This window comes from Papio anubis, chromosome 1 (assembly GCF_008728515.1).
Source record: "Papio anubis isolate 15944 chromosome 1, Panubis1.0, whole genome shotgun sequence".
Classification (NCBI taxonomy): Eukaryota; Metazoa; Chordata; class Mammalia; order Primates; family Cercopithecidae; genus Papio; species Papio anubis.
Genome location: NC_044976.1, coordinates 184,449,232 through 184,466,345, shown reverse-complemented (window position 1 = coordinate 184,466,345; position 17,114 = coordinate 184,449,232). Strand labels below are relative to the sequence as shown.

At 40.4% G+C, this 17,114-nt stretch overlaps 1 long non-coding RNA gene across 4 annotated transcripts in view; it reads right to left on the bottom strand.

Annotated features, from left to right (window-relative positions):
* LOC101020856 overlaps positions 1 to 17,114 on the bottom strand; it is a 199,409-nt gene that overhangs the window by 80,961 nt on the left and 101,334 nt on the right. Inside the window, exon 4 of one of the 4 annotated variants that reach the window (XR_001897858.3) lies at positions 6,573 to 10,877. The exons of the other annotated variants lie outside the window; for them this stretch is intronic. This is a non-coding gene — a long non-coding RNA (uncharacterized LOC101020856). Of the gene's footprint in view, positions 1 to 6,572; positions 10,878 to 17,114 lie in introns of those variants that run through there. 4 annotated transcript variants of the gene reach the window in all.

Here is a 17,114-nt window from a genome sequence, read left to right as displayed (position 1 = left end):
GCCATTTTGTTTCAGTGTGGAAGCCTGAAACACCCACCCAACCAAGGTTAAAATGAGATTACATTTGTCAAAGTTGCCACACAACACTCATGCCAACCAACAGATAAATGAAAGATGCCTAGTGATTAACTTGAGGTAAAGACCTCACTCTATATCCTTATTTCATGTAGTAAATGCATACCCAATCAGTCCCATATACATTTTATTAGAGGCAACCAAACAACATTTTTTCCTTTAGGAGAACTTTTCTTTTCAAATCCTATAGCAAAGCAGATAAATTGAGATACCAGGCTTCTAACCTCACCAGAACAAGCAATGTGTTTGCAGCACAGCAGGGATTTGAACACACGGGACAGGAAAGGGTGCTGGAAGATCTCTCTTTTACCCCTCATCCCCAAACCTCCTCTCACCCCATATCAGTGACACACTGCAGCTCTTCTCAAGTTCAAATCAGCACCGGAAATGTAGTTCCATCCAGCTGGGATGCGCAGCATCAGGCATGACCTCTGAAACAATTAGGCTCCACACTGCTAACGCTCTGTAGATTAAACCCAACAACTTGAATTGCATGAGGGATTGGGGTGAGGCAGTGATGGACAATGAAACTAAGATCCTCCCTGGGCTGGACAGGTAGAAATGCCACTAGAAATATCAAGTGTGTCTCCAGTGAACTTTATTTTTAATATGAAGACCTTTCTCTGCAGGAGGACGTTTGCTGAAACGTGATCTAAACTCACTTCAAGAAGAAAAGTACATGCCGGGAATTGAAACCAAGAGCTTTCTTTCCATCCTGGAGGCCCTTGCACCTCATGGAAGGTGACTCCTTTGAGCTTTGTGGCAGGTCAGCCATAGCCTGTGCAGTGTGCGAGGTGGCGCCTCCCTTCGTTCCTGGCTTGCGCCCCTTTCTGATCCTTTCTTAGCCTGGACGTCCCCTGCTGTTCACTTCGGTCTTTTTCGGCCTCCTCCCTGAGGTGGCTTTGTTCCTTCTTCTGCTTAATGTCACAGGCATTGGTTCCTGCCACCAAATGAGCCCTCCTATTGTTAAACTCTGAGTCTTTTTTTAGGCTATGCCTGCCTCCTCTGCACCCTTTACTCTTATTTTCATTTTATTGATTGCCTATGTGGTTTTTCTCCCAAAAATCTGACAGTGGTGTGGGAGTCCGTCTACCTAGTTCTCTCTTCTTCCTTGTTTTCCCCAAGATAACTGCAAAGTCCCTTTTGGTTTTAAGGGTTTACTGTTAATAACTACAAAAAAAAAGTCCAAACCTAGCAGTGACAATAAATACAGTGAAGTTACAAATCTTAAAAAATCCTTCAAAGTTTCTGCAGCATTGGTCTCTAGGCTGTAATTATGGCTTCCCTTCAAGATGGTAACTGAAAACTACATTTGATTTCTGTTCCCTGTTTTTATTTTTAAAACTGGAGCCTACTAAACCCTTCTGTCCCCAACACACATACATTGCCCACTCTTTAGTTAGAGCATGAACTGTGTCCATCCCTGAGGACCTACCACACTAAGTGGTCTTCATCTGTCTTGGACTCCCTTCATGGCAATGGGCCCTCTGGATATAAATATTTCAGCAAACATTTCATCTCTACCTAAGTTCCCATCTTTAGGATCCCAATTTAATTTGGTCCTTCAGCTTACTTACACCAAGGGGCTAATAACTACTTTCTATGTTACCTATCTAGAAGCATTTTCATTTTTAAAAATTGAGAGAGGAAAATAAATAAAGGGAATACAGGAATGACACTCTGGTGGGGGATCTTTAGGCATCACAGTCACAGGTGAGAAGAGAAACTGACCAATACACTTGAATTGTCCCAAGGCTAGGGATGGAAAAATAGTAGCTCAACTTTGTCTCTGTCCACTATTAGAGGCTTTTAATATTAATGTAAATTGTAGTTAATTGTAGTTAAGAGCTGTTCCACCACATTCTTTATACTGAGATAAGAAGAATCTGGGTTATAAAATGAAATCTAAATTCCAATGGATGTGAATTGTGGTTAAATAGACTTGAGAGGAGCCAAATCAAAGAGCTGCCATCTGGCATTCAGTCTGGCATCCAATTAGTGCTAAGGGGCACCCAGTTTGCTCAGCACTGTTCTAGGCACCCAACAGAATCAGACAGCGCCTTTGCCCTTTGTGAACTTAATTGAGGATGCACAATAGACAAATACAAAATCAACGCTTGATTATACACACTAATGTTGAAAAGCAATGATGCAGATAATCAAAAGCAGCAGATCATCTGAAAATTACACATGCCCTGCTCCCTCCATGGCTGTGGGAAGCAAAGAGAAAGAGTAAAAAAGAAGCACCAGGCAGCACAAGCAGAATAACAATGCGTCGGGCAATAATTTGCATCACAGCAACTGTCTTGGCAAACTGGTGGGAGCGAATGTTTTGTATGTTTAATTATATGTGTTGGTTAAAAGATATAGCTGTTTAATATATATCAGTTGTATTGGGGTTTTAAAAAATTCAGAGAGTAGAGTCACTTGTTCAGAGAAAGCCTGAGGGAGATGATGATAACAATCGCAACAACAGAACAACAGATAAAAGCTGGGGCTTTGGATTTGGGCTATAGTGACTTCACTAAAATATTTTTTCACTTGCTATTTTATGGTTTATAGACTTATTAAAAGAATTGGTTAAATAAGAACTGTCACCTTAATTTTTCAGTCTAGTTCAGACTGAGAGAGTTGACTCAAGCCTATATCAAGAATTCTCTTGACTCAAAATACACTAGCATCCACCACTGGTGGCCTTTATGCTAAACAAGGCCTTACTGTATCTACATCCCTCTGTGTGTCAGAGCACCTGAAATGACGTAGTAAAAGAAGGGTGGTGATCTTCAGGCTCCAGCCTCCCTTTACTGAGGCCCTGACCCCTGCCTCTTCCCCTCTATAATTACTGACTTCATTCGTTCTGCTGAGGATGCCTGCTCCTTCTGCCCCAAGTGAAAAGGAGGTCTTCCTGCCCAGTACAATGGCTCTTGAAGCCTGAGCCAATTGCTAAATGTATGCAACTCTATTGATCTCTGAGATGAGCTGGGCAAAACAGAGTTGGTGAAATCCTAAAGTAATGGCCCAGAAACCTAGCACATCTGCCCTTCATGCTGGGATCTGAGGTCTGGTTTCTGTCCTCCCACTTTTCTCATATTAGAATGTGGGACTTCCGGACACTTCTGAAAGGGAGTCGAGGGCAGACTGTCCTCACCTCTCTCAGGGTTCTTCAAAGTTCCCATCACAGCTCTTCCCAAGTGACTTGGGAGACTTCATGAAAATAGAACCCCACGTAACCTGCTCTGGCATCACCGAATTCCTGAGGTAACTATGCAGATTAGACCCCTCTATGATCCTGGGCGACTTTAATTTAAGGCAATGTGCTAATTAAGTACTAAAATGAGTGGTACAGGCAGCGAGCGCAAAGGGAGTTCAGAGTGGGGAGAAAGTTCATGTCCCTCTCAGTTCAATTTATAAAGAAGGTCAAGGAATTTCATCCTCTTTGCCTTTGAGATTTCTCCTCAACCCCTTCTTAAGCACACCACCATCACTACCACCCCCCACCCCCACACACACCATACCCTTGCTCTGTCCTTAGGTATGGCAGTGCTCCCAATCCAATCCCTGAAACTGGGCCACTAAAGTGAAATTCATTTATTTGGCAAGTATACAATGAACACCTACTATATGTCAGGCATTGTGCTTGACTCGGGAATATAAAAATTAATAAGATGGCCTCGCTACCTTCATGAAGCCTATAGTGGAGGCGAGGGGTGGGTAAGCACGTTAGCAAATTGCTGAGGTTCAGGTGAGAAGTGCTTCAACTGCAGCATGGGCAGGCTCCTGGGGAGGCAGAGGAAGGACCAGACATACAGGAACTGGTAGGAGACACCACCCTGACTACTGCAGGTGCAGGCAAATGATACTCTCCCACAATTTTTAAACTTTTGAACCCAGAAAACGCTCTGAAAGGCAAAACACAGAACAAAAGTACAGGAGGGTGATACACATAAATTTGATGTACAGGTGTGGGGAAGAAGATGTCAGAGTTTTTAAAAGAAGAGCTAAAAGGGGATTCGGGTATAGTGATAAAACATTAAGCACCTTTCTGATGCTTTGTGAACAATAAAAGGCACATTCCAGTAAGCATGTTTGTACTAAAACAATGCAATAAACACGAATAGGCCAGTGTGATGACCCACATCTGTGATCTCAGCACTTCGGGAGGCCACAGCAGGAGGACTGCTTGAGCAATGGAGTTCAAGACCAGTCTGGACAACATAGAAAGATCCCATCTCTATAAAAAAAAATTTAATTAGCCAGGTATGGTAGTGCACACCTGTAGTCCCAGCTACTCAGGAGGCTGAGGTGAGAGAATCACTTGAGCACAGGAGCTTGAGGCTGCAGTGGGCTGTGATTGCACCACCACACTCCAGCCTAGGCAACAGAACAAGACCCTATCTCAAAAAAAAAAAAAAAAAAAGAAAGAAAAGAAAAGAAACCAAAAATCAGCAACAAAAACCCTTCTAGGCTGAGACTCTTCTCTGACTCTGGAAAAATAAATGATCACAATGGTCACAATCTTTTGTAGATGAGTAGGATAAATTATCTGACGAATTGCAAATGAAAAGAAAACTTTCCCAAAAGATGTCAGCACCACACGTGTCTTACTTAATGGCTTGATAAAATTATATAAGTGCACACGTACCACACACACACACATATACATCTCCTGTCATGTCTTAGCTAACAATTTGATCAAGCTCTATATATGTCTACATACATCTCCTGTCAGAAGGCTTAATGGATTTGACTAAGAGCCTGCTTCAGGTTTCTTCATCCAGCACTCCATCAACTACTAAAACTGGAATTCTGATTGATTGCAGAACCCATTTGAATGCAGCCCTAACCCTGGTTAGATTTTTCCTGGAAAAGCCTAAAGGCTGGCTAGAACTTGCCCTTACCGTGGAGCAAGGTTAGAGTCCTCCAAGAGAGCAGAGAAAAGGTATATGTCATGCATGGACCACATGTGCACCCGGGGAAAGGAACTGAATTTGAGACCTCACCCACGAGTTCACTGTTAACCTCAGACAATGAGGTGACCCCAATAAACAGAATTAATGTGGAGTCGATCATTAGAATTCAGATTCATTATCAAGACTGAGAAAGAATGGAAAATGACCAGCCAAAGGAGCCACCATTTATAGCAGCACTATACAGAGATCTCCTCAGCAAGGGAGATCTCTGTGTGCCCTACAGAACCACACCAGCAGCTAAAGGAAAAAGCCAGCATCGGACGGGCATGGTGGTTCATGCCTATAATCCCAGCGCTTTGGGAGGCCGAGGTGGGTGGCTCACCTGAGGTCAAGAGTTCAAGACCAGACTGGCCAACATGGTGAAACCTCGTCTCTATTGAAAATACAAAAATTAGATGGGTGTGGTGGCAGGCACCTGTAATCCCAGCTACTGGGGACACTGAGGCAGGAGATCCCTTGAATCCGGGAGGTGGAGGTTGCAGTGAGCGGAGATCGCTCCATTGCACTCCAGCCTGGGTGATACAAGAGCAAAACTATGTCACACACACACACACACACACACACACACACACACACACACACAAGCCAGCATCTGAATATCTGCTAAAACCAAAGACATTCAAAACCAGAGACAACCACTTGAACTTAAACTCGCTGCTTTCTCACCATCTTTGTATATAACCATAAAATTCCCCTCTTAAGGTATATTGCTTGGGACAATTATACAAAAGAACACACTTTGGGAAATACTGACCTACACCCATCATCCCCTCTCCTGCCCTTCATACCTCAACAGTCTTGTTGCCTACATCACCATTCTATTGACATTGCTCTTGTTAAGGTCACTGGTTATATCTGCAGCCCTCTTGCTTTTTTTTTTTCTTTCTTCTTTTTTAAAATTTTAATTAACGTATAAAAATTGTATATATTTATGGGGTAAATATCACAACAGTGGTGTTGTGATACATATAACGTACAGTGATCAGATCATGATAATTAGCATCTCCATCACCTCAAACATTTATTATTCCTTTGTGTTGGGAACGTTCAATATCCCCCTCTTTTATCTATTTGAGACTATATACTATGTTATTAACTGTAGTCATTCAACAATGGTAGAGAACACTAGAACTTACTCTGGTCCTCTGTGATTTTGGGGGGCATTTGACAGTGTTGGTCACTTCCTCCTTGAAATGTAGTCTTTGACTTTTGTGGCAGACATTCTGTTCTGGATTTTTTTTTTCCATTTCTGGATTCCCCTCAAGACCCTTCTGTACCGTCCTTCCTTTTACGTTTTGTTTTTGTTTTTGAGACAAAGTCTCACTCTATCAGCCAGGCTGGAGTGTGGTGGCACAATCTCAGCTCACTGTAACCTCCACCTCCCGGGTTCAAGGGATTCTCTTGACTCAGCATCCAGAGTAGCTAGGAATACAGGTGCATGCCCCCACGCCAGGCTAATTTTTGTATTTTTTGGTAGAGACAAGGTTTCAACATATTGGCCAGTCTGGCCTCAGACTCCTGGCCTCAAGTGATCTGCCTGCCTCAGCCTCCCAAAGTGGTGGGATTACAGGCATAAGCCACTGTGGCCAGCCCCTTCCTTCCTTTTAAATATTATCAACACCAGCATTCTATTCTTGCTCCTATTCTCTTCTCATTCTGCACATTCTTCCCTGGTAATTCGTTTCAATCATCACCTTCCTTATTATTATTTTCTGGCCCTATAAGCCAAATAAAAATATACAAGAGATGGCTTTTCCCAGTTCTCCCTAATGAATTCAGTTATTTTAGTATTCAATTATTTGAAGGATATATTGGCTATAGTGAAGTAAAAAATAGAAGCAGTGTCTTAAACAACTACTCCCAACGTCAGGTTCCAAATGCTGGCCTGGCGAAGCTCTAGTGATACGGAGAATGGGAATGGTCCTTCTTGAATCACACCCCGGAGTCTTCTTCGAGAGCAAGTTAAGGAGTCTAATGCAACATGAAACTCATCCAAACAAGCAGTCCCCACATCCCACCTCTTGTAACAGGGATTCAATCTTCTTGTAAGGAACCTGATTACAACAGCATACAATGCTCACTACATCGCTTCAGAAGTGAAAACTGGAAGAATGATTTTCATGGTCTCTATCATAAACACATAGAAAGAACTTAATGCAAGTGTGGCAAGATAACAATTTGAGATTTTAACTATGGTTCCTCTATAGTTCCAATGACTTTTTTTTTGTCCTTTCTTCTCTCATTCAGTAGAAATATCCATTTACCTCAAGAGAAGATTGTTACAACAGAAATATGAAAGGACAGTATTGCTTTTGAGACTCACAATAGTGTCTTGATATGATTGCTGGAGAAAACTGTCTGAGAAAAAGGTTTTTCTGTTCCAAAATCTTGACTTTTGAGTATCAAAAACAAAAGTTTTAAAAGATTCTGAGACTGAAGTTTACTCTGTACAAACACAGGCTTGGGGAAAACAGGAAGCATTAGACAACTCTGACTAACTAGGTAAAAATTCCATCAGGTGGGCTGAGGGAAGATCATCAAAGAGAGGAGGAAAACAGTGTGGAGGCCAAGAGCTATCTGAGATAAAGCCCTGTCCTATACCCTATGCCAAGTTTTAAGAAAGGGGATGTTAAAAAAATACCAGAATTATTTGAGAATCTAAGATCAGCGATCATCTTGGCCCTGAGTCAGATAGGACCCAGGAAAGCACCAAGATCCCCACTCATATGAGGCAGTGGGGATGCATACAAAGGAAGGTCCTGATGTCGCTCGCACCCCTGAATTTCTCTATCCTCAAAGTGCCTTTAGGGAAATATACAGAATTTTGCCACATACTCAAGAGATATAAGAAAGTGGCCCAGAGAGTACTTGTGCATCCAAAGCAGCCTTCCAGTTTCCATAAGGAGGGGGTAGAAGGATCCAAGTGGGACTCTCTCCAGACCATGTAAAAATGCATAATTCTCAGTAGATGCCAGGGGGAAATGCGGCAATGACCGAAGACCAGACACCACCTCAACCATGAGGTCTGATGCTACATTAACTCCTGGAAACTCAGAAGAAATTTCAAGGAGAAAGGTAGGAGAAGAAACACTGTAAATTGACCAGGTGCATCCTGAATTGCTCTATATTAAATTTTCTTATCCATGAAAATATGATGTAATAAATTTAGATTATGAAAAAGTAGATGAATTTACATTTTGACACACTTGAATTTGTGGACTTAGAATTCAAAACCCCTACATATGTTTTTGCTTCCGTGAATGTTTAATATATACATTAGAGCCATCAAGGTTGTGACTAATCTTATATGATGTCCAGACCCCTCAGGCGAGTCCAACACATCAGTCAATCTGACTAAATCTTCAAGCTTTAGAAGCCCTAATATTAGCATAACTTTCAATATCCCACTCTCCTCCCCACTCTCTTTCCCCAGAAAATATTCCAGATGAACAGAAGGTGAGAAATGGGGGTAAATACTGGATAGAGTGGGCAGAGTCTGTCTCCCACATCCACAAATGATCCTAGAGCCATAGTCTGAATGTTACAGTATCTATACACCTTTGAAAAACAAAAACAAAACTGTTGGGCAGAATGGGAAAACTACACAGAATGAGCAATCACACAAACCCCTTCAGGGACACTTGTTCTGCTGCTTTCTGCCTTGGAGCTGCTGCTGAGTTGGGAGAAGAGGGCATCCTTAGCTCAGAACTGCTGGCAGTAGTGCTTCCCTCCCCCTGCCTGGTCCTACTGCTGTGGCTGCTGTTGCAGCTCAGCCTGTGGCAACTGCTCCCTTCTCCCTGTGCCTCTGCCCCCACCTCCTCCATCTTCCAACCTCCTCAGGAAAAGCTGCAGAATCAGGAATTCTGTACCCTCCCACTTGGTCAAACCACTCCTCTTCAGCATCCCAGGTCCCAGGGCTTCTCAGCTGCTCTCTGCAGGGGCACTGGAAGCTCATCTAGGGTCTTATTGGATAAGATCTGTCCTGCTGCTACTCCTCCAACTATAATACAAACTTGACTTTCTCAAGGCATTTGCTAAGACAGAGGAGTCAATGAAAGCAAAAGAGCTTAGGGCTTGGCATTTGAGGCTATACCTTCCTATGAATTTGAATGTAAAGAGTCACACTCTCCCAGAACCTAAGCAGGAGTTTCATCACCAAAACAAACAAACAAACAAAAAACTCCAGGATACTCTTGACCAGCTATATTCCCTTGAGGTACAGTGAGGACCAAGCTAAATTTGATTAATTGGAAAAATATCCATGGTTGTAATGCTTAAATAGAAGTTATTACATGTTTCAACATTAAACCTGAAAGAGGCTCTCTGCTGCTTAAAGTAAGTGAGAAATATGTAGTGTAGTTGAATTAAAGATACATCAATCTTTTCTAAAATAACTAATCACAGCTGGGACAGGTATAGGGTTTAGGGAAAACAAAGACTGCCTTGTATGTTTTATATCCAAATTTAAACAAAGTGTTTGTAAGCTCATTAACTTTAATACTAGCAACTTGCTTGCCTCTGTTTTGTTTTTGTTTTTTTTTTTTCCATCTTGAATAGGAAAAAAAAAGGTTGATGAATTTTGCAGTCAGAGAATGCATTTCACCAACATTAATGGGGCATTCATCATGGGCCAGGCAATGCTGGGGATACAAAGACGATCAAAACACAGGACAAGTATTCAGAGAACTCAAAACTATCAAAGGATGCATACCCACAAATGTGTATAATATAATGGGGAAATGGTATAACAGTTGTCAGAGTATTATACAATGGGAATCCAGGGAAAGGAGCAATTAATACACCTAGGGGTGTGTCAAGGAAGAATAGAGAGAGGTAGGTAACCCTAAAACTAAGACCTCTTGGGGCAGTGGGAGTGTCTCCAGCAGGTAAGTGGAGAAAAACATTCTTGGCAGAAGGAACTACAGACAAAATCATGGAGACGTGACATCTTGGTATGGTTTGGAAAACTTTGGCTAAAGCCCAGGGTACATGGGGCAGTGTGCTAGTATGAGATGCTAGAGAAGCAGACAGGGGCCTCATACAGGAAGAGGTCTGTGTGCCAGGCCAAATAATCTGGGTTTCATCCTGTGGAGTCATTAATGACTTTAATCAGGACAGTGACTTGATTAGAAGAATGACAGGGGGCTCAGACAGAAAGAAACCATCTGGGAGGGAAGCTGTTACAATAGTAAGGGCAAGATGGGAAAAAAGAACTGTAATTTTTTTTCTAGTTTAATCTGTACTCAGGAGAATGCCTTCCCTACCCCACAAAAACTGATTAAAACATTTATCAGTGGACTAACATAAAATATTGTTTGAATCACACAAAATTGTCATGTTTGTATATCAACAATAGTTGAGCATCAGCAATTTCATATAGTACAGTTTAATATAGAATGACTGCCCATAAGCTACTCTGCATTTAGGAGAGATACAAGGAGCACACATCTTAGAAGAATTAAATTTCTAGTACCAAGGATCATATCTGTGTAACTTGCTTTATACATTACCTACAACAGAATTGCCTATAGCTAGATTCTTAATGCTGTGATAAGGGGAAAAAAATCTGTCAAAAATATTGCTTGGAAGTTTGCTATTTCTTCTGGCTTCCCTTTGTCGTTTGTTTATTTAGAAGCATGTTACAGAAGAAAGAAAAATATCATGATGTAGGTAGAATGGGAAAGAGAAAGGAAAGTGAGAGCCAAGGTGATAGGAAGAAGGGAGAAATAAACTGAGGGCAGAGTTTGCCGGCCACAACCAGAGAAGAGGACAGTTACCTTGCAGGGGTGGACTAGCCTGAAGAAATTCAAAGAGAGTCTCTCTGGATTCCAGCTGGAGAGAGGAAAGGAAAATAAAGCCAGTGATGAGCAAAGAGGAAAGGCACGTGCATGGAGCTTATGGAGAGAGGAAAGGACTTGGGAAGATTTGGGGTGAATATAAATATCTCTTCTACCACAGATGCAGCATGACTTGGTTTGAATCCAGTCTCAGTTACATTAGCCCCCACCACACATGTGAACGTGCGTGCACACACACACACACACACACACTCTGCCCTCCCCCCACACACATTCCCACCACAAATCCAATCACTGATTTGTGAAACTCGACATCTCCCTGTTCTTAAATAATAGTTTTTTTGTTCAATTTACTCTTCAGGCTCAGGATATATAGAATTAATTTTCCTAGCTCTGGTCATCTCTCTGCATCCTAAATAACAAATCAATCTCTCTCTCTCGCTTGCTCACTGTCTCACTTGCTCTGGTCTCACTTAAATGTACACACACACATACACACATACATACACAGATCCTCTTTGACTGAAAATTAACATTAAACTGTTCTATTCAAGGAACCAAGACTCTGCTATCACACCCAAAGAAGTGACAAGTTGCAATTTCCCACCATGTGGTGCTACCCAGAGCGGGGAAGAAAGGGGAGCACTCTACAGAGGCGGAATGCAAGCGGGCCCAGTAATGTGGAGGTTATGTTCTCATACTACCCCCACAACCACCCCTCACCCATGCCATATGGAGTGCTGCACCTGTTCAGAGAAATGAACTGAGAGCACACCCTCTTAGCTGTCCCCTGTAACCAAAAACATTTACAACCTATAGAGGGAGTAAGTGGTCCCAAATCAAAGAGCATTTCCAGATGAAGAGAAAATTTTGAAGAGCCAGCATCTTGCTGGGTTTCAAGGTCAGGTCCTATTGTTTGAATTCCTCCCTTACTCACCTAGATCTATACCCAAAGCTAAACTCAAGGAGTCACCGTGACCCAATGTTTATAAGGGTGGAGTGTTGTGGCAGAGGCCATACTGAAGGATTCCTGATGAGAAACCCCGTGATAGATTCAGAGCCTGCAGTTGCAGAGGAGATTCTTCTGTTCTGATACCCTCAAAGGCACTGCTAGGTTTCTAGGTTGCAAAATTGGCCACAGTACTTTACTGCTTCTCCCACAAGAAGAGGTTTATCTCCCTAACCCTTGAATCTGGCTAACCTGGTGACTGGGTTTGACTAAAAGTGTTACAGTGTGAGTTCTGAGCGTAGCCACATTGTGGTCATTAAGAAAGTCAGCTAACCTGCTGGATGACAAGAGACAAATGGCCTCCCACCTTAGCCAACAGCCATCTGATTGTCAGATAATGTGAGTGAGACATTAACTGCCAATGGAATCTAGATGCAGGAGTGAGGCCAGGTGAGAGCAGCAGAAATTCCCCAGCTGATCTTAACTCAAATTGTGAGCTGTAAAGCAGTTGTTGTTTAAAGCCAGTAAATTTTAGAGTGGTTTGTTACACTACAAAAACTGATAAAAAACTAATTGGAAACGATGCATAATAAAAAACGTTATTTAGAATCCCTATGGAAGAGTATCATCATCCAGAGGGGAAAAAAATCTGAATTTTCTAAAAAAGATTAATAAATTTTCTGTTTTAACCATCTTAGGTAGAAATTTTTCTAAAGGCATTTAGAATTCTTTTAATAAAATAAATAGAACACAATTTAACCTTTCTTCAGGTTCTTTGGGCTTCCATAAAATGGAGATAAAATGTTCACACTGTGCTGCCGGCACAGAATGACTTTAAAGCACTAGCAAGGTCTATGAAAGCCAGAGTGGTACGACTTGTTCTCAATGATGTCATCTATGATTTTTTATTATTTTACTTTTTACATTTATAAAAATGTTGTGATCTTCAACAATTTCAAACAAATCATGACTTGTCTTTTACAGCTGATATCGCTGATTTGATGTTCTATCATATTTCCAACATTTACAATGTCTTTTCCATTGTATTTCAGGGAAATTAAGAGTAGGTTAAGAGTAGGTACTAGAAGAGGGGGCACCATAATGATGCAAGTAATGATAAAAACTTTGAAAAAATAAGCTGAATTGGTTAAAACCATAGAAAAATATGACTTAAGACTGACACTAAGGAACCATTAAGGAAAATTAAGTGGTTAATATATTTCTGCAAAATACTGAAAAAACTAATGCAGCAGTACATAAAAAAATGTGACACCAGAAATGGAACAGTAGTTATGCTTCAGAATATTTAAAAGAAAATCAACTTACTAACATATTAAAGTAGTAAAACCACATCATTAGGCCAATAGATGCAAAAATAAGCACTTGGTAATATTCAGCACCCAATCATAATAACAAGCTAGAACTACAAAGAAACTTTCATAACCTGATAAAGCCCAGCCACGCCAACTCTACAAATGATTCCTAAATATGGAACGTTAGAATAATTTCATTTTAAACCAGAAAAAGGATACAACCATACCTGACTTATTCAACATGTTATTAAATGTTCTAGCTAATGCAATAAAATGAGGAAAATAATATTAGAATTGGAAAAGGAACAAAGCTGTCTTTTTTTTTTTTTTTTTTTTTATTTATTATTATTATACTTTAAGTTGTAGGGTACATGTGCATAACATGCAGGTTTGTTACATATGTATACTTGTGCCATGTTAGTCTGCTGCACCCATCAACTCGTCATTTACATCAGGTATAACTCCCAATGCAATCCCTCCCCCTTCCCCCCTCCCCATGATAGGCCCCGGTGTGTGATGTTCCCCTTCCTGAGTCCAAGTGATCTCGTTGTTCAGTTCCCACCTATGAGTGAGAACATGCGGTGTTTGGTTTTCTGTTCTTGTCTTTTTTTTTAATAGATGTTATGGTTGTCTACAAAGAAACCCACAATAATTTAGAGATACAATGTTAGAAATTTTTAAAAGTTTAACAAACTTGTTAAACATCTAATTAATATACAAAAACAATTTGATTTCTACACAGCAGTGAAAATTACTTTTTAAAACACTTTTTAAGATATTCTATACAACAGCAAAAAAGAAGGCAACTATTAAGGATTTGTAAGATATTTATGGAGAACATTTTAAAGCTTTACTGAAAGATAGTAAAAAAGACCTAAATAAGTAAATACATACATATGTGTTTGTGTACACACAGACACACACACACGCACACACAAACACCCCATGTCCATGGATGGGAGCCTCAAAATTATAAAGATATCAATTCTTTCCAAATTAATCTTTATATTCAGTACTATTCCAGTTAAAGACTAATAAAGCATTTTGAAGTTCTTAGCAAGCTGATTCTAAAATATATGTGAAAGAACAATGGTTGAAGAATAGCCAGGGCACTCTTATATAAGAGATAAATATCAAAATGTGTTTAAAATCTGTAAAATTAAGTCAAGCTTACGTAGTATTACTGTTGAAATTGATAATTTAACCAAAGGAATAGGACAGATAACACAGAAATAGACCTATGCGTATGTGGAAATTTTATATATGACCAAGGTGTCACTGCAAATCAATGTAGAAAGAATGCATGATTCAATAGATATAGATTATATTGTTTATGGATATCAGGACAATGCACATTTACATAGAGAAATTAAAATTTGATCCATACCACATATTGTATATAAAGTAAATTACAGACTTCAACGTGAAACCCAAAACTTTAAACATTTTAGCATAAAGAAGAATATATTAGTAACTTGAGCATTTTAGACTTTTCTAAGACACAAAGAGCACTAAACATATCAAAAATATTAACACACCTCATTATAATTAAGAACCTCTGTTACAAAAAAAATCACAAAGTAAGCAGTAAGAAAAATTGTAAAATTATTGCAACTTGTGTAACTGCCAAAATAATAGTATTCACATATAAAAAACAAAAAGCCCTGTATGAAGAAACAACAACCAAGCAGAAAAGTGGGCAAATGACATAAGCAGTTAGAAATTAAAGGACAAACATGAAAGATGCTTGTCATTAGAAACTTTGTAAATGCTCCTTAATAAAGCCTACTGTACACCATCTAGATTGTAAAAACTATTTATTTGATAATGTCAACTGACGGCAATATTGTGAAATAATAAGACCTCTTATGTTCTACTAATAGAAGTGAAAATGTATTTTACCACTTTGCTGTTATTTTGTCAAGCTGAGTATGCTCAAACTGATATGGCAATTCTACCTTTGGCATATTCCCTAGGGAAACTCTCACACAGGTATATTATGACACAAGAACAAAAATATTCAAGGGAGGATGTCAGGAAGATGGCAGAATAGGAAGTTACCTCTTCATATCCCCCCACAGCAGCAAGAAACTGGGTACCCATCTACAAAAGTATATCTGTGAGAGCCTTGGGATTCAGGTAGGAGATTATGAAATGCCAGTGCCACCTGAGACCTAGGAAGATAATTTTGAGAGCAGACTGGCACTCATGTGGCTAATCCAATTATGTTCTTGATTTTAAGCCTGGAAATGGCCCATTCCCCAAGGGGCTGGGCTACAGGCCCATTTGGCCTTGAGCCTGCAACCAAAACCATCTGCTAAGCGGTCCAGAAAGGATCATACACACTAGTGCCTTGGCAGCATTGACATAGGTCCCAGCAGTGAATCTGAAAATTATTCTGTGACTCAACTCAAGCCATACTCAGCTGAGGCCTCAGCTTAGAGTTATTTGCACAAGGACCCAGAGGGAGATTCACTCATATTACACAGCACAAAAGTCTGCACCCCCGTGAGAGGTTTGTGAACCTCTGTCCCACAGCATACTCAAAGAGATCCAATCTCAGCTCTACCTCTCCTGCTGCAGTAAGGGAAATAGAAATATTCCCTCTGTGCAGGGACCTGTTATGAGACTCATGGCCATCTGGGCCAATGAGGTGGGCTTGCCAGCTGCCATCCCACAGCAGATCCCGAGGGGGTCCAGTCTTGGCCCAGCTTCTCCTGGTACAGTTGAAAAATTACCCATCTGTGCAAGAACCTGCTAGGAGACAGGCACTTGTCTGAGCCAATGAGATAGGCTCTCTAACCTCCATCCCACAACAGATCCTGAAGGCGCCCAGTCTCAACTCCAACCTTTCTTACCAAAGTCAGGGAACTATCCTGTCTATGAAGGAACATGCTGGGATGTGCATCTCTTCTGGGCCACCAGGACACTGTTCCAGGCTCAGGTCTCTGCCCAGCCTTCCCACACAGCCCAAATACCCTCCTTGGGTCTTTCCCATATCCAGTTGGGCCTAAGAGCTGTGACAAAATTAGAGACTTCTCAAGACTCATGGCAAACCTGGACTTGTGAACTCTCTCTAGTGCAGAGAGAGCTGCAATGATCACAGACTTGAAAAACACAATAGTCAGTCTGCTTAAAATGTCTGGAAGGCCCGCTGAGGAATAACAGGCACAAAACCAGACAGTGAAGACTGAGTGAAAAAAAATCTTAAGTCTCTCAATGTGCAGATATTGTTACACATTCACAATCATCCAGAACATTCAGGGAAATTTGACCTCACCAAATGGACAAATAAGATGCTAGAAACTGACCCTAAAGTAATGGAGACATGCAATCTCTCAGACAAAGAATTTAAACTAGCCATTTTAAGGAAGCTCAACAAACTTTAATTTTAAAAATCTAGAAATTTATCAGAGAAATTTAACAGAGAGTTTGAAATAATTTTTTAAAAAACAGAAATATTAAAGCATAAAAATACAATGAATAAAATGAAAAATGCAATAGGGAGAATCAGCACCATAACTGATCAAACAGGAGAAAATACCAATGAGTTCAAAGATAGGCTATTTGACAACACACAGTTAGAGGGAGGAAAAGAAGAAAAGAATAAAAAGAAAGCATATGGAATTGATGAATAAACATCAAAAGAGCAAATTTTCAGGTGTTTGGAGTTAAAAAGGGAGTTGAAAAAGAAAAAAAAAGGTAGAAGCCTTATTCAAAGAACGAACAAATGTTTCTAAACTTGGAAAAGGGCATTAATATGTAGGTAAAGGAAAGTCAAAAGTACTCAATCAAGTTCAACACAAATGAGAATACTCCAAGACATACTATAATAAAAGTCTGAAAGGACAAAAACAAAGGACTATGAAAGCAGTGAGGAAAAAAAGCAAATAACCTGTAATGGAAATCCGATATGCCTGGCAGCAGACTTCTCAGCAGAAATCTTGCAGACCAGGAAGAATGGGATATTTTTAGAGTGCTGAAGAAAAAAATAAAATGCCAACTAAGA